At 33.6% G+C, this 9,822-nt stretch overlaps 1 long non-coding RNA gene across 1 annotated transcript; it reads left to right on the plus strand.

The window, feature by feature from the left end:
- The first annotated feature begins 392 nt into the window (after nt 1–392).
- On the plus strand, nt 393–8,495 carry LOC139430419 (uncharacterized). The gene is made up of 2 exons (XR_011640909.1): nt 393–559; nt 8,318–8,495. It is a non-coding gene; the product is annotated as an uncharacterized lncRNA (long non-coding RNA).
- The last annotated feature ends 1,327 nt before the right edge of the window (nt 8,496–9,822 follow it).

Genomic DNA, 9,822 nt, shown 5'->3' on the forward strand with positions numbered 1-9,822 from the left:
AATCAGTGGCCAAATCTTAGAAGGGTTGATTAAAAATCAATAATTTTATACAGCAAAAATGTTTTAATCTTCATATTTTTGCCATTCTCAAGAAAAAGTTATTTTTGTGTTAAATTAAAATTAATAAATTTTCAAAACATCTATTTGAAACTTTAGAATTCATGAAAATAATATCTTTTATTGTTTGAGAAAATAACGGTCAAATTAACGGTGTTAACCGGTTCTTGCGACCGGACACCGCGGCAAATCCGGCAGATGTGCACGGAAGCTGGGCCGGTGAGCTTTTTTAATCCGAATCTGGACCAGTCTAACCGCACCGGACTGACCACTGTCCACTGCTGCGTACCGCTATACAATGTCAAACGTGCCCAAACACGTAGCACCTAAAAAGCTATAATAAGGGGCTAAAAACCAGTTTTCTCAACCCTCCACATCAATACACAAATATACACATCTTTAGAACTCATCTCGACGAGAGCTTTTTTTAAATCCCGTTCCATCCCTCAGTTTATATTTAAAGTTGTTAAGGTGATGATCGTTGTGATATAAGAAAATAATTGTAAGTTATAGAAAATAGTTAAAAATTCATTATTACTTGGAATATGGTAGTGATTTGACCTAGATGGAGAATAACTTGTAGACGATTAAATATTAAACGTATATGTATATGAAAATTTTAGCAACCCTCCGTGAATATTATAGAAGGCAACCCCCTTCTAAGCTTACATAAAATCAATACTACTCTCGGAGTGCAAGAAGAACATCTTGCGTCGTTCGTTTGAGGCAGTTATTGCATGCAGACGAATAGGCCACCGGGGAGATTTTGACCACCAACAAATATTAGAACTGGAAACTCGATTAAATTCTAACATGCACGCTTTATAGCGTTATGGTGTTCAGCTCAAATTAACGGAAGTACACAGACGTTGTTGTTAAACTCCTTTGATAAAGGAAGTTTCGAATAAGTTACAATGAAACAATAATTAGATGAGGATAAAAAATAAGAATAATTCATTTATTTGTAAGCGGGTTTAGAAAAAATTTAAAATATTTTATATGTTTAGATAAAAAAACAAAAAAAAAAGATAATTATTGTGGAATTTTGATAAATAAAATTATAACTAAGTAAAACATTTGAACGATTTATGAAAGATATTTTTAGGAATGAGGAGTTAATATTTGAATAATTAAATATTGGGAATTTATGGACTTTACACGCCATCTTTTGGTTTCAGTAGTTCACTATTCCGAAATCGTTACAGGAATTGCTGTATATTCAGAGATCTGCAAGTATTGATTTTGTTAGTTCGGAAGAATTTAAATTCGTTTCAACCTCAAAATGAATAATTTCTTTTAATTTTTATCATTTTATATCAAAATTTGCATTATAGCTTAACGTTTAGGAGCTTTCACAGTCGGTGTTAATTAACTAAAATTAGAACTAATACTAACACTATCACTACAACTAACACTAGACCTAGAACTAGAAACATTCAGGTTTAGCCGTACGTCTCTTAAGACGGCTAAACTTAAAAGTTTCTAGTTCTAGGTCTAGTGTTAGTTCTAGTTTTAGTTTAATAAAAATATGGAACAATCTAGCGCTGCATAACAATTAAAACTAGAACTAACACTAGACCTAGAACTAGAAAGTTTCGGGTTTAGCCGTATGTCTCTTAAGACGACTATACCCGAAAGTTTCTAGTTCTAGCTCTAGTGTTAGTTCTAGTTTTAGTTCAATAAAGATATACAACAATCTAACGCGCAATAATAACTAAAACCAGAACTAACATATTTCAACTTCAAATTCTAATCACAATATTTATACTGAAATTATAAATTCTCAATAATTATGAAATTATGAAACATTTGCAATTCAACATTCCAAAAACGATTCCGAAAGAAGTTTTATTTTATCCTGGAATGTATTACAATATTCATCTCATTAAAATACATAATTTCGTCTCACTAACGTTATGTAAAAATTATTCAAATACTAACCCATAAAATTTTTTCATTCCCTTAAACTCATAGTAAACAACTCAACAAATCACGGAATTTGGCGTGCGGAAATAAAAACTTCCATTCATAAAAAAAAAGTAAAGAAAGAAAGAAAAGATATTATTATCTCGGCACGAAATGGGGAGAATATTGAGAACTGGTTTCGTTTCCCGAAAGTTCTAGATGATATAGGTTTCAAAGACCCCGTCCTGTATCGTATATCATCTAGAAAATGACGTATTCGCATTATCCTGCCGAAACGACCGGCCGTAAATCATACGTTTTCTTATTTCGCTATTAATTCGACGATGTAGTAGATCCTGCCAAATTGAACTCGAACGATCGAAGACGGGAACTTTACGTATAACGTCGAAAATTAAGATAATTAATCAAAATCTAACTTTATCGATGAAGTTATTTTCAAAAATATAATATATAAAAGTGTTGAGATATTGATTTAATTGATTTCTTATTGAAAATGTGTTTTAATTTATGATCGAGTTGGAGGATTTCTCAAAGTGGTCCTTTAGACGCAAGAATTTCCATTTAGCTAAGAGACTCTCATAAATCCCGGCCTCTTAAATCATGCCGAGAAGACGTTTATTTTGAACCAAAACCGTTATATTAACGGGGTAGTACAATATCTGCCGATTCGAAGACCTAAGATGGAACCGACCCTTGTAATAATCACCCTCTACAACGATGAAGAGGGAGCAACTCTCTCTCAAACCACCCCTGCAACTCCCCTTTTAAGCAGAGATAAGATGCGACTCCGAGATCTAATACCCTGCACTATTTTAGATGGAGTGTTCATATCGATCGCTTCAAAAAACAACATGGCAGTAGAAAAATATATCCAACAAAAAGTAAAATTAAGTTTTATATAAGTACAAAAGACGCTCTTATAATTGTTAACGAAGGACATAAATTAAGGAATACTTATACGGCCATCGGGGTCCATTAAGCCAATTAGTAGTCGCTCGTATACAGACGACAAAACTTCGACTAAAGTCTTAGGCGGTTCCAAGAACCTGGCCAAGTAGAAGAGAGGACCCTAACCTTGTTACAATGTATCTGTACAGGGCACTAATTGAGTTTCGGACCCTCTGGTGTCGTCAGAAAGGCGGAAATGCCGAGGAAAGCTTTACTCGATCTTCCCTTCATTGCACACGTCAGCAACACGTTCGTCTTGCTTTGACGAGTTTGTGTTATTTTATGCTGACCAAATCGAAATCATCTGTATCTATTGAGAATACATTCAATTATAAACTTTTATTTAAATATGTGTGCTGAAACATTGTAATTGAGCCTGTACACACTCATTATTAAAAATCTTCCCCAAAGTTTTTCACTGTTTTGGTTGTGCGATTTTAGCATTCATGATAAATATATTAAAAATTGCCATCTCTATTAGATGTGAAGTTTTTTCTGTATCCTTTGCACAGTTTTTCATAACAGAGAAGCACACTAGGTTTAATACACTCAACCACACTTTTTCCGTTTTCCTGTATTAAAAATCAACATTTGAATGTTTTATGCTAAGCATGTTTTTATCCTTCTGTTTTAGCTCTAATAAAACGGTGGGAAAATAAAGTTTTTACTTCCTATTATTTTAACTTCTAGAAAACTAGTACTTTTGAAATACTTTTCTATTCTAATAATTGTGGGAATACCAATTGTCCATTAATAATATGGACATATGTAGACTATTGTTATTCAAGTATAGTCTGTTAAGTATTAGTAGCGCTACTTCCATAACGACACATTTAGTATGTGACTTCCCAGTATTTGGGCCAATATAGATATTGATACAAAGAGAATAATCTGATAACTAAAGTTTATAAAACTTTATGCCAAATCGCGCTCTTTTAGATGGATTCGATTTAATCCATAATTCAATCATCCTTTAATCCAAAGATTAATTCTAGAGTTAAATATAGCTGTTCATGTAGTCTACTATATTTCTGATTTTTTTAATTTTGTCCTCCTCTTTCATGTTTTCATAGCTTGAAAATATAGAATTTTGAAATATCAAAGAACCTATCTCGTAACCTAGTGCTTGCAAAAACTATATTATAGTATTTATGATATCCCTTTTAGAGCAGTACGTGTAGCATTTTGATTTTTTAGCTGCAACATAACAAGCTGTATAAAATAATACACGGTTTTATTTCATTTAAAACTCCAATAAACCACCTATGATTCCTTACTCTTTGTCTATTATTTGTCTGGCATATCCATTTGTTTCCTCTAGTATAATATACCAAAAATTTTCAATAAAAACTTATTCTAGCACTTTCAAACATGCAGGATTATGATTTAGTAGTACTCTAGTACTCTAGTATTCTAGGTATTTTATGAAATTGTAGATTTTATTTCACTGTCGCAACTATCATTGTCTAATTTATTTTAGTTTTCATCATTTTCATTCTCAATCTCATTATTACTGTAAAACTATAACTGTATAACACTTACTACTATAAAATTCTTTGTAACTTACATTATAGCTGTAAAAAAGATTTACTTCTGACATTTTAAATTAGAATAACCCAAGCTTACTGCAGTCACTGAAAAACTATCGCGACAAAATTTTTTCATTACGGATGACGAGTCACCCTCTTAAACTGCAACTTCACCCAAAAATGAACATGACGAATCTTAGTTATCAAATGTATCCAAAGGGTTAACTCTTTTTTCAATTGTTACTTCTTTCTGTAACATACTAATGTTTATTTTCATATATTTTCTTCAATGCCAAGCAAAACATGGACTTACATAAGAAGATCATAAACTTACACTTAATGTAAAAAGTATCATTTCACGCAAATTTGTAGTTATTAAACTTTATAGTACAGTTAATACGGCAAAGGTAGTGTCCGATATGAATAATTTTAATGCACACAAATTCGGACAGGTATCCACAACGTTGCGTTCAATCTACGTGGCTTTGTATTTATATCAAGGATTGTAGAATCTAAGAGGAGTGCTACAAGCCATGAACAAGTGGTATACTTTTATTGAACTAAAACTAGAACTAACACTAGACGTAGAACGACCTAAACGTGTGTACATGATCTTACATCCTAAGACATATCAAACCCGGATGAAAATAAAACCCGGTGATTGTCACAAAACCACTGAGTACATGAATAAAGAACTGAGGTTGTCTTCGAAAATATCGATCGAACCCAAACATCGCGAACATAAAGGCTGTGTAATTGACGAACAACTATTTTAAAGAGTAAAACAGAATCCATCTCGATTCAAACGGACGGGAAATGTAACCACGGCCGTTTTTGAAAACATCGGCCGACTTTTTCAACTTTCACCTGCTTATGATGCTTCAGGTCGGCCGACATCTTCGAAGATGGCCGTGATCAGATGTGTACTAATGTACAGGATATATTGAGAAAAGTTGATACCTTACTCATTATTCTTTCCGGGGATGATTGCCATTTCAAAAGAAAACTAAACTTACCTAACATTGTTTTACAGTATAATTGCCGTTTCAAAAGAAAAGTGACCTTATTCAACATTCTTTCTCGGCATGATTCATGTTTCAAAACAGAACTAACCTTACCCAATGGACTTTTCCGGAATGATTGACAGTTATAAACAAAACTACTTATTTAGGCTTCTACAGCACTATCTGGTCTTTTGCAAGCACAATCAAGTCTTGGTGGTACTGCTGTAACTAGTCTTTTGTAAGGCCCTCGGTGAAACAGAAAGGTTTAAGGTATGGTTAGGTATGTTTTGCTGCTTGATCGCCTATATCTCCTACTTTATGCATTGTATAAAAGCCACATATGCGTATTCTATGCAGTATGTTGTCATGCATGAAAATATAATCTTGATTAAAGCCTATTTTTTCAGTACTAGCCCGTAATTCAATGTTTAACATATTAATATAGAATTTATGGTCAACACCATTGGCATTCACACAGCCCCATACAAGTTAGGATCTTCCTCCGTGCTTAACACTGCGACAAATAGCTTTATTTTCAAGCTCAGTACTGTTTTCCTGCATACCAAGCAGTCCAAGCACTTTCCATCTGACAAGAACATACTAAATTTACTCTCGTCAGCAAAACATATTCGTTCTTCCGTAAAACATTTCATACGATACTTGATGGTATTAGTAATGCCAAAGCCGTTTCATTCTCTATTGTAACTAGAAGCTTTCAGGTTAAACCGTGCGTTTTTTGAAAAAGTGTTTGACGTTTCGGATGCCGTGTTGCAACCTTCTTCAGAAACAAGTTCGAAATGATGAAATTGGTTAGAGTAAATCAAACAGCTTAATAAATAATAATATATAATATTAACAAAAACAAAATAAAAGTTGTAGGTCAAATTCTATTGATTATGAGAATCTTAAGATTGTAACTAAAACGCAATAAACGTAATACAACAATACAAAGTACAACAACTATACAAAATTATTAGCCATATTTCAATACTTTGAACTTACAGTATTAACCGGTTTTTTAAAAACATTTCCAGCATCCCTTTAACAGGACCATATGTTCTTTCTCCCCTTTCAAACTAAAAACTAGATCTCCAGGTGCTACAATTTCTTTAGAATACTTTATAGTTTCATAAAATTGTAACAAAACAATAAAAATTATAAACATACATTTTAAATAATTAATCATAAAGAAAAAGAACTTTTGGTTTATTAACTAAGATCAAACTGCATAGAAATGTCCTATTTTCAAGAAGATACTATGAATACGAAAATTCTAGGAAACGATTTTGGCAAAGCTCAATATAAAAGTTTCATAAACTTCCAGAAACATTGAGACGTTGCCATAATCGTTTATTCATGCAGTCGACATTCTATTGGAAGTCGGAAGGGGTTTGTTCTCCTAAGGGATGTAACTTCTTTTTCAACCATTCTTTATGGTGGGTAATATTTCCGAAACATAAACCCCTTTCTTTGGCTTTATTTCACAACGTAGAAAGAGGGTCGTAAAAAGTAATAATACAAAAAAGAAGAGGGTGATAAATATTTAAATCAAATCCTCTTTCTCAGTTAAGTTTTATCAAAATAAACTTCGTTATTTCAAACCAATTACTTTCGAAAGTGTTTACAGGTCGATTAAACCTAATTTTCCAGTTTCCAGTGCGCTAAAATGATGTCGTCCGATGAAACTAGACGAGGAAGTAACACGTCGGATTCGCTTTAAATTTGTATCCGAATTCATAGAGTCTCGAGTCTGGATGCAGTCGGTGAAATCGAGCAATAAAACTTCGGTCGAAACTACGGTTCTCAGGATACCCAGAGAAAGACCTTAGCCCGGTGATTATGAGTCGGAGTTAATCCGAGTTGAAATCTCTAGCAAACCGATTCAAACAGTCATGTCGGGAGAACGGCCATGAATAAATTAGTGGACACGGGTTCCCCGGGAGTCTTGTAGATTACCGCCTCCTTGGGGAACACTTCCACGACGAGCGCGTCTTACCCCCTTTACTAAAGCTTGTGCCACCAGAACCATAATTGCCTTGCGGATCTCCCCTTAAAACGACAGTAAAACTAACTGCTTCTCTCTGAAATTTCTACCATCCCCTTACACACAAAGACACCACCAAATGCTTATCTTCACGGCAACATCTTCAAACCCACAATTGTCGTTCTCTGTTATTATTATCTCTAAACTAGATTCGTCCAGAATGAAGATAAACTCACCCTCGTTTAATTTATGTCTTCATTAAAATATTAATTTTTACGATTTCTTTTCTAATTTTAATTAATTTTGATTTTATTAATTTTTAAGGGAGATAAGTTTGAAGGGGGTTCGTTTATTAATACCGTTTGAAACTATGGAAATATGTATTAGTTTGGAAATTCTGTTCGCGGTGGGCAGGGGAAAGTTCGACGTCTACTCGGAGAATTCAGATCTTATGTTAATTATTGCTTGTGGCCGTCTCAATATTCATAACGCTCCGTGGGTTTACCGGGCGAAGGAAGGAGTTGGCCGGGGGAAGAGGGTGGTTCAAATAATTATGGATAGTTTCAAGTTTGCCCCCTCTTAAGGGAAGTCGAAGGGTCGCGCCCGTGGGGCGTTTATATTTTTACCAACCCCTCTCTGCGTCTCGCATATTCCTCATCGTTGCGTTTCGGGTTGGGAAACATCTAAGGGGTAGGATTCGATGTAAAAGGGGGTGAACTTTCTCGACATCTTAGATGAGTAGAAAAATTATTTTCAAAACTCATTTATTTAGAATCAATTTTAAGTTGCTTTATAATGTATAAGTAATCATTAAAAAAGTACAATAATAAGTTATAATTTCTTAACATATATAATTTTTTTGATTGTAGATCCTTCAAGAGAAGATATGAAACGGAAACCATCCCTTGTGGTTTCTAAATTTCACAACCCTTCATCTTCTCTCTAACCAAGCCGACCCCGCTAAATACTAATCTTGGAAATTGCCTTTTGGTCGTCGTGAATTTGTCTTCATTATAACGATATGATTTATTAAAGTCTCAACAAGAAGATGTTTGTTTTACTGTTATCTCCTCATGTTCCTCTTTCCTTAATAATATTTATTATTAATATATTTTTTAATAGAAATCATTAGGTTAAAGTTTATATTGATAAATAAAGTTTATTAAGCCTATAAAGCAGAGGGATAGTTTCCTATACTACTAGAAGCTGTACCCCGACGGACCGTGAGTAAATTTTGTACAGTCTTACCTATTTCGGGAAGTTTCGCAACTCCGTAAGCTTGTATAAGCCCGCGTTTGGTCACTAATTTGTGCATAAGTAAGGGGAATATTTAAGTACTTTGCCTTGAAAGACCCCCGAGGAATTTTAAGCCAAACCCCCTCGATAGATATTACCCTTAAATTAATTTAACCACTCAAAAAGTTTTCAACAAATTATTTTAAAAAAATAATAATTAATCAAGAACCAATAAATTAATTAGCATCCTAAACGCGTATAGTTAAGCCAAATCGACAGAAACAAGCTAACAATATTGGACAGACAACAAGTTTCTGTTGTTAAACCAAACAATACCACGCTACCAAAAGCTAAATATTAACGTTGGTATCTCGAAGGTAAATTACTTGTATGTGTAGTAAACGTGAAAGACCCCTTTCTGTTCTGTGGGGATGCTTTGAAGTCGCCGCAGTGAAGACGTTAACGGAACATCTCTAAGAACACGTTGGGGTACATGTAAGGAAAATGAGCGGGCAGTGTACAATTGAATTTTAGCCCTCCACAGCAAGGCAGTCGAGGTCTAACGTTCTCCTCGTTAATTAAAATTAATCTACAACCGGTACGTGATGGTCTTGTGTGTGTATAAACTAAATGGGTAAAGGTAAGACTTCAGAGAGATTCTCTTAGAAACGTTTTAAAATATTTGAAACAAACTTTAATGAAAAAAATTAATAACATAACCTTTATTATTCATTTAAATTAATTTCCGCAATATCTCTTATAATCGTCGAAATCTTTCAACCCAATAAATTTATTCTTCAACGTCCATCGAGGGTTGATTACGTAATCGCAGTAACATGATAAAGCAATATGCTTCTGTGGTTGTAAAATTTTTCTTTCCATTAATAACGTATCTTAAAGATTCGTTATCTTCCATTTCAGTTCTAAAATGTACGTGAAGGCTCGTTTTATGTATAGAGCCTTATAAGTCAAAATGATTCCCTGACATAATGGCAATAATAATGAAGTATTTTCAATTAGCAACACTGTAAACTTTTTCATTAAACATGCTTTCTAATCATTCTTTCTTATTGATCGTTGAACAAATAGAAAGATGATTAACACTTATACCTTTTGTTGTTTCGTTCCGATGATTTCG

The sequence above is a fragment of the Onthophagus taurus genome, chromosome 7 (assembly GCF_036711975.1).
Source record: "Onthophagus taurus isolate NC chromosome 7, IU_Otau_3.0, whole genome shotgun sequence".
NCBI classification, from domain to species: Eukaryota; Metazoa; Arthropoda; class Insecta; order Coleoptera; family Scarabaeidae; genus Onthophagus; species Onthophagus taurus.